Genomic DNA, 6992 nt, shown 5'->3' with positions numbered 1-6992 from the left:
GTTCAGCTTCTTTCCAGAGCTTCCATTGCCATTTCCATTCTGGGATTCAGGACATTCATTGGCATAATGTCCGGTCTTCTGGCACTTAAAACAAGTGACTTGGCTCAGGTCTCTCTTGGCTGGGGTTGATGCGTGGGTGCGGTTCTGGCCGTTGCTTCCTCCATTCCCATTACCGTTCTTGGTGCCATTGTGATTGTGCGAGCTACCTCCTCCATGGGTATGCTGAAAATGTCCTCCCGGTCTAGGGGTAAAATGTGGCTTCTGCTGAGCTCCTGAATTGTAGTTCCCTCGTCCATACTTCCTCTTGCGGTTCTCAATCTGCTGCTGCTTCCCTTTAACCATGAGAGCACTGTCTACCAACTCCTGGTAGTTGTTGAAGGTTGCTACCATCAACTGCATGCTCAACTCATCATTCAGTCCTTCTAGAAACTTCTCCTGCTTAGCTGCATCCGTAGCAACGTCATCTGGAGCATAACGTGCTAGCTTACTAAAGTCCTCCACATACTGGCCAACTGTCCGTCCTCCTTGGCGCAAGTTGCGAAACTCACGCTTCTTCATGGCCATAGCTCCTGCTGAAACATGGGCAGTACGGAAAGCCTGCTGAAACTGGTCCCATGTGACAGTGTCGATAGGGAAAGTGGCGGTGAAATTCTCCCACCATGATGTTGCGGGTCCTTCAAGCTGATGTGCGGCAATACTTCACCTTTTTCGCATCTGTGCATCCTACCGTGGTCAACTCCCTTGCTGTCTTGCGGAGCCAATCGTCTGCTACTATCGGCTCGGTGCTACTAGAAAACACCGGCGGATTCAGCCTAAGAAAACGAGCTAAGTGATCAATAGGTGGTGGTGGTGGGTTGTTGTTGTTCCCCTGATTCTGATTCTGGACTAGCAACTGCATCAATGTGTTCTGCTGCTGGATCAACTGGGTGAGCTCCGGTGGGAAGGTAAATCCGGGGTCACGTCTCGGAGGCATCTGAGGGTTTAAAAAAGATGAGATTTAAGAATAGAGAGGGGTCTAGGGAGAAAACACTACCCATATGCACATGAGGCAAAACAAACAAATCACTTCATTGAATCAAGCAAGGGCATACAATCGATCTAACTATCGCAAAAGTGCTCGGACTACTATATTTACATGGTGGACTACTACTACTGATGGGGTGGTCTACTAAAAATATTCTTCGGTCGCAGACTCCATGATATCTGCTCCACCTTCATCAACATAGTCATCATCGCTATCATTTGGATCCGAGTCGGTGTCATCGATGATGACATAGTCTTCCGGGTGAATCTCCTTGGGTTCTTCGTCTTCTTCTACTGGTGTAGGGCCTCCCATATAGATCCTAATCATGCAATGTGTAAGGATTGATCTAATGCAATAAAAACTGGGTAGTAGGAGGTATGATCAAAGTGTTACTTGCCTTGCTGATGATCCGGGAAACCTAGCGATTCGAAGTAGCAAGCGGTGCACTCCGGGTACTCTATCGCAAACAAACAAGCATACAATAAGTACTCGGCTAATGCACAGGTAAAACTCGAATAAGAGGTCTAACCAGATAGTTCAACTTAAGAACTCCGGTTGGCAAAAAGAACCAAATTGAACGAAACCACGAAAGACAAACGGCAAAAGAAACAGGCTTCATTTACTATTCTGGATCTAGGGCAATTTTTACAGAGTTAAAAACTTGTTTGAGTTGGCTAAACGGAAAGAGGGTTTCGAGACGAAACTCCAGGCGCTTGAATCGCCTGATTCCGATAAACGAGCGAAAAGTTATACTAGAACGAAAATCGGATCAGGAATCGCGATCAGAAAAATCGCGGAATTAATCCGAGAAAAAGAAAAACGACGAATGGATTAACAAAAGAACGTTCGTTATCTGGATCTAAACGATGAATGCATTCATTAAAATGAACGAACGAGCGAACGCTCGCTAATTAAATAAACCGGAAAAACCAATCTATTAAAAGAACAAATCTAAAAAAAACGAACGAAAAAGCAACGGAAAACCGAACGGTTTTTTCGAGAAAAACCGGCGGCAGGGCGGGGTCAACCTCCGACGAGGCGAGGCGGCGGGCGGCGGGCGTGGCGGCGCGACGCGGCGAGGCGAGGCGGCGGCGGCAGGGGCGGCGGGGCGCGCTAGGGTTTGGGGGTGGCTCGGGTGGGCTTCACCGGCTTATAAGGCCGGCCGGGCCAGGTGTCCGGGTCGGACACGGCCCGATAGGTCGGTTCGCGTTTTTTTAAATAGTTACGCTTAGAAAAAAACAAAAGGAATACTAAACGGACTCCAAAAATCCCGAAATATTTTTTCCCCGGCTTCTAAAATCAAGCCGCACAGGTAGAACATTTATTTGGGGCCTAAATGCAATTTTGAAAAACACGCATTTTTCCTAAATTCAAATAAAATAGCAATTAAAACTCAAATAAAAATCTTATTTGATTTTTTATTAAATCCTCAATATTTCTTTATTTTGGGAAAGTCATTTTATTCCCTCTCTCATATTTTTTAATAGAAATAATTGAAGATTAAATAAATAAAATCAAATGATCATATTTTCAAAATTTGAGAGAACTCAAATATGAAAATAACGAAATCCCCAACTCTCTCCGAGGGTCCTTGAGTTGCGTAGAATTTCTAGGATCAACCAAAATGCAATAAAATATGATATGCAATGATGATCTAGTGTATAACATTCCAAATTGAAAATTTGGGATGTTACATATACTTTTCCTTATGTGGTGTCATTACTTACCATAAGATTAGCATATGATCATTTTCATTCATTTCCTTTCTTTTTATCGAAACATGAAAGTAAAGAAAGAAAAACTCAAACTAGACTTTATTATTTATCTCGCACACGATTACAAACATAGAGCACTAAGCAAACTCTTGAAGAGAAAGGATCGAACTAAACTTTTATTCATCTAAGGCAAAAGATAACTATGGATCGAACTAAGATAAGTAAAGGCAAAAGATAGTGGGGGTGATACGATACCGGGGCACCTCCCCCAAGCTTGGCCCAAGCCAAGGGGAGTGCCCATACCCGATACTCAACTTTCTTTTGGTGATGAAGAAGGAGGAGGTGGTGATGAAGTGGTAGCGATCTTGTCCTTCATGATCAAGAGATTCTCCAATCTACGGATGATGCTCCGGAGGACGACGATGTGCTCTTGCAACAGAATATTTTCACGGATGAGATATTTATTTTGCACACTAACCGTTTCGATGACCCGAAAGGCTTCGATCTCGCTGGGGGTGAGATGATCATAGTAAGGTTTAAGGATATCTTCTTCTTCTTCCTCGGAAGGCCAGGCTTGCTCAACCACCGCCGCTTGATCTCTGATAGCCTCCTTGCTCTTGTCTCCTTTGACGGCTTCTACGGGCTCTTCTCTCTTCAGCTCAATCTTCATCAACCAAGCATCATCTTCCACGTTGTTGGAGGAAGAAGAAGACATGATGTCTGGCTCAACAGATCTGACCGAAAACAGGAAGAAAAGAAAACATAAGATTTCTCTGCGATACGGTGGTCAATAGGTTCGGGGGGTATATAAAGAATTTTTATCTTGGGAAACAAGCAAACAGAAGAAAGACGGAGTCTAGAAGGTACCCGAGGTGGGCACAACCCACCTTGCGCCCTGGTGTCTTGTGCCCACCAGGGTCACCTTCCTGGTAGTTTCTTATTTTCCTAATTTTTTAAATATTCCAAAACTGACAAAAAATATTTTTGCAGATTTTTCGGAGTCCGTTTACTTACCGTATCACGTACCTCCTCTTTTTCATGATTTTGGAGTGTTCCGGAAGGTTTCTTTTATGTTTTCTGCCGGTGTCATAGTTTGGATAATATTACTTTCAACATTAATGGGCTTACCTGAGATATAATGTTTTATTCGTTGGCCATTAACAACCTTCGGGTTAGTACCTTTGATATTATTTATTTTGATAGCTCCAGATGGATAAACCTCCTCGATAACATAGGGTCCTTCCCATTTGGAGAGGAGTGTTCCTGCAAAGAATCTGAAACGAGAGTTCTACAAAAGAACATATTCTCTGACTTTGAACTCACGCTTTTGAATTCTTTTGTCATGGCATCTTTTAACCTTTTCTTTAAATAACTTGGCATTTTCATAAGCTTGGGTTCTCCATTCATCTAGTGAGCTAATATCAAATAACCTCTTTTCACCGGCAAGTTTGAAATCAAAGTTGAGTTCTTTAATTGCCCAATATGCTTTATGTTCTAACTCAAGAGGCAAATGACAAGCTTTTCCATAAACCATTTATAAGGAGACATACCCATAGGATTTTTATATGTTGTTCTATAAGCCCATGCATCATCTAATTTCTTAGAGTAATTCTCCGGGGATTCATTGACAGTCTTTTGTAAAATTAATTTTATTTCTCTATTGCTAAGTTCAACTTGACCACTAGACTAAGGATGATAGGGTGATGCAATTCTATGGTTAACATCATATTTGGCAAGCATTTTACGGAAAGCACCATGAATAAAGTGTGAACCACCATTAGTCATTAAATATCTAGGGACTCCAAACCTTGGGAAAATAACTTCCTTAAGCATTTTAATAGAGGTGTTGTGATCAGCACTACTAGCCGGAATAGCTTCTACCCACTTAGTAACATAATCAACAGCAACCAAAATATGAGTATACCCATTAGAGGAAGGCAAAGGTCCCATGTAATCAAAACACCAAACATCAAATGGTTCAACAACAAGTGAATACTTCATAGGCATTTCTTGGCACTTACCGATATTATCTATTATTTGGCATTCATCACAAGATGAGATAAACTTACGAGCATCCTTGAAGAGAGTAGGCCAGTAAAATCCAGATTGCAATACCTTGTGAGCAGTTCTGTCTCCCGCATGATGTCCTCCATAAGCTTCGGAGTGACATTTCCATAGTATTTGTGCCCGCCCATGCTGAGGTACACAACGTCTAATAATACCATCTACTCATTCTTTGTAAATATGTGAGTCATCCCAAAAGTAGTGTCTTAAATCATAGAAGAATTTTCTCTTTTGTTGGTATGTAAAGCTAGATGGTATGTATTTAGCAACAATGTAATTAGCATAGTCAGCATACCAAGGTGTATTATAGAAAAAATTATTGCAGCTAATTGCTCATCAGGAAAAATACCATTAATAGGTTGTGGGTCATCAAGATTATTTTCAAGCCTGGACAAGTTATCAGCTACGGGGTTCTCCGCTCCTTTTCTATCAGTGATATGCAAATCAAAATCTTGTAGCAAGAGAACCCACCTAATGAGTCTAGGTTTAGCATATTTCTTTTCCATAAGATATTTTATAGCAGCATGGTCGGTGTGAACAATAACATTAGAATCAACAATGTAAGATGAATTTATCACAGGAAAACACCACTGCTAAGAATTCTTTTTCAGTAGTAGCATAATTTCGTTGAGCACTGTCTAGAGTTTTACTAGCATAATGAATAACATTCAGTTGCTTATCAACTCTCTGTCCTAGAACAGCACTAACAGCATAATCACTAGCATCACACATAATTTCAAAAGGCAAGTTCCAATCAGGTGGTTGAACAATAGGTGCAGAAATTAAGGCTTTCTTGAGTGTTTCAAAGGCTTGTAAACAATCATCATCAAAAACAAATGGAATATCCTTTTGCAAAAGATTTGTAAGAGGCCTAGAAATTTTATAAAAGTCTTTAATAAACCTCCTATAGAAACTAGCATGACCGAGGAAACTATGAATACCTTTGATATCTTTAGGACATGGTATTTTCCCAATTGCATCAACCTTAGCTTTGTCCACCTCAATACCTCTTTCAGAAATTTTATGGCCCAAAAAAATACCTTCATTAACCATAAAGTGGCACTTCTCCCAATTCAAGACAAGATTTGTTTGCTCACATCTCTATAAAACTCGATCAAGATTGCTTAAACAATCATCAAAAAACTTCCCATAAACAGAAAAGTCATCCATGAAAATCTCAACAATCTTTTCACAAAAGTCAGAGAATATAGCAGTCATACATCTTTGAAAGGTAGCAGGTGCATTGCATAAACCAAAAGGCATATGTCTATAAGCATAAGTTCCAAAAGGACAAGTATAAGTGGTCTTTCCTTGATCATGTTGAGAAATAGGTATTTGTGAAAAACCAGAATATCCATCAAGGAAGCAACAATGTATGTGCTTAGATAATCTTTCTAGCATTTGATCAATAAAAGGCAAAGGGTAATGATCTTTTCTAGTTGCTTTGTTTAATTTTCTAAAATCAACCACCATTCTATAGCCTGTAACAATTATTTTTGGAATAAGTTCATTCTTATCATTAGGAACAATAGTAGTACCTCCTTTCTTGGGGACACAATGAACATGACTTACCCATCTACTACCAGCTATAGGATAGATTATACATGCTTCCAGAAGTTTTAATATTTCCGTTCTTACCACTTCTTTCATCTTCAGATTAAACCAATGTTGGCGATCAACAGGTTTAGCATCAGGTTCCATATTAATTGTGCTGACATAGAGTGGGACTCATGCCCTTAAGATCATCAAGAGTATATCCAATGGTAGCTTCATGCTTCCTTAGATCTTCCAATAATCTTTCTTCTTCATGTTCCGAAAGGTTAGCACTAATAATAACAGGATAAATCTTTTTCTCATCAAGATAAGCATATTTCAAAGTGTCAGGCAATTGTTTTAATTCAAACACAGGATCACCCTTAGGTGGAGGAGGACCTCCTAGAGTTTCAATAGGCAAATTGTGTTTAAGGAGAGGACGATTTTCAAAAAAAATCTTATCTATTTCATTTCTTTCATGCATATGCATATCATTTTCATGGTCTAGCAAATATTCTTCTAAAGGATCAGTAGGAGATACAACAATAGAAGCAAGACCAATAATTTCATCCTTACAAGGGAATTATTTTTATGAGGTTTTCTACTAAACTTGGAAAAATTAAATTCATGACACTCATCACCAAAGCTAACACCGA

The sequence above is a fragment of the Triticum dicoccoides genome, chromosome 4A (genome assembly GCF_002162155.2).
Source record: "Triticum dicoccoides isolate Atlit2015 ecotype Zavitan chromosome 4A, WEW_v2.0, whole genome shotgun sequence".
NCBI lineage: Eukaryota > Viridiplantae > Streptophyta > Magnoliopsida > Poales > Poaceae > Triticum > Triticum dicoccoides.
The sequence above is the reverse complement of the archived record's forward strand: the minus strand, read 5'-3'. Positions refer to the sequence as shown.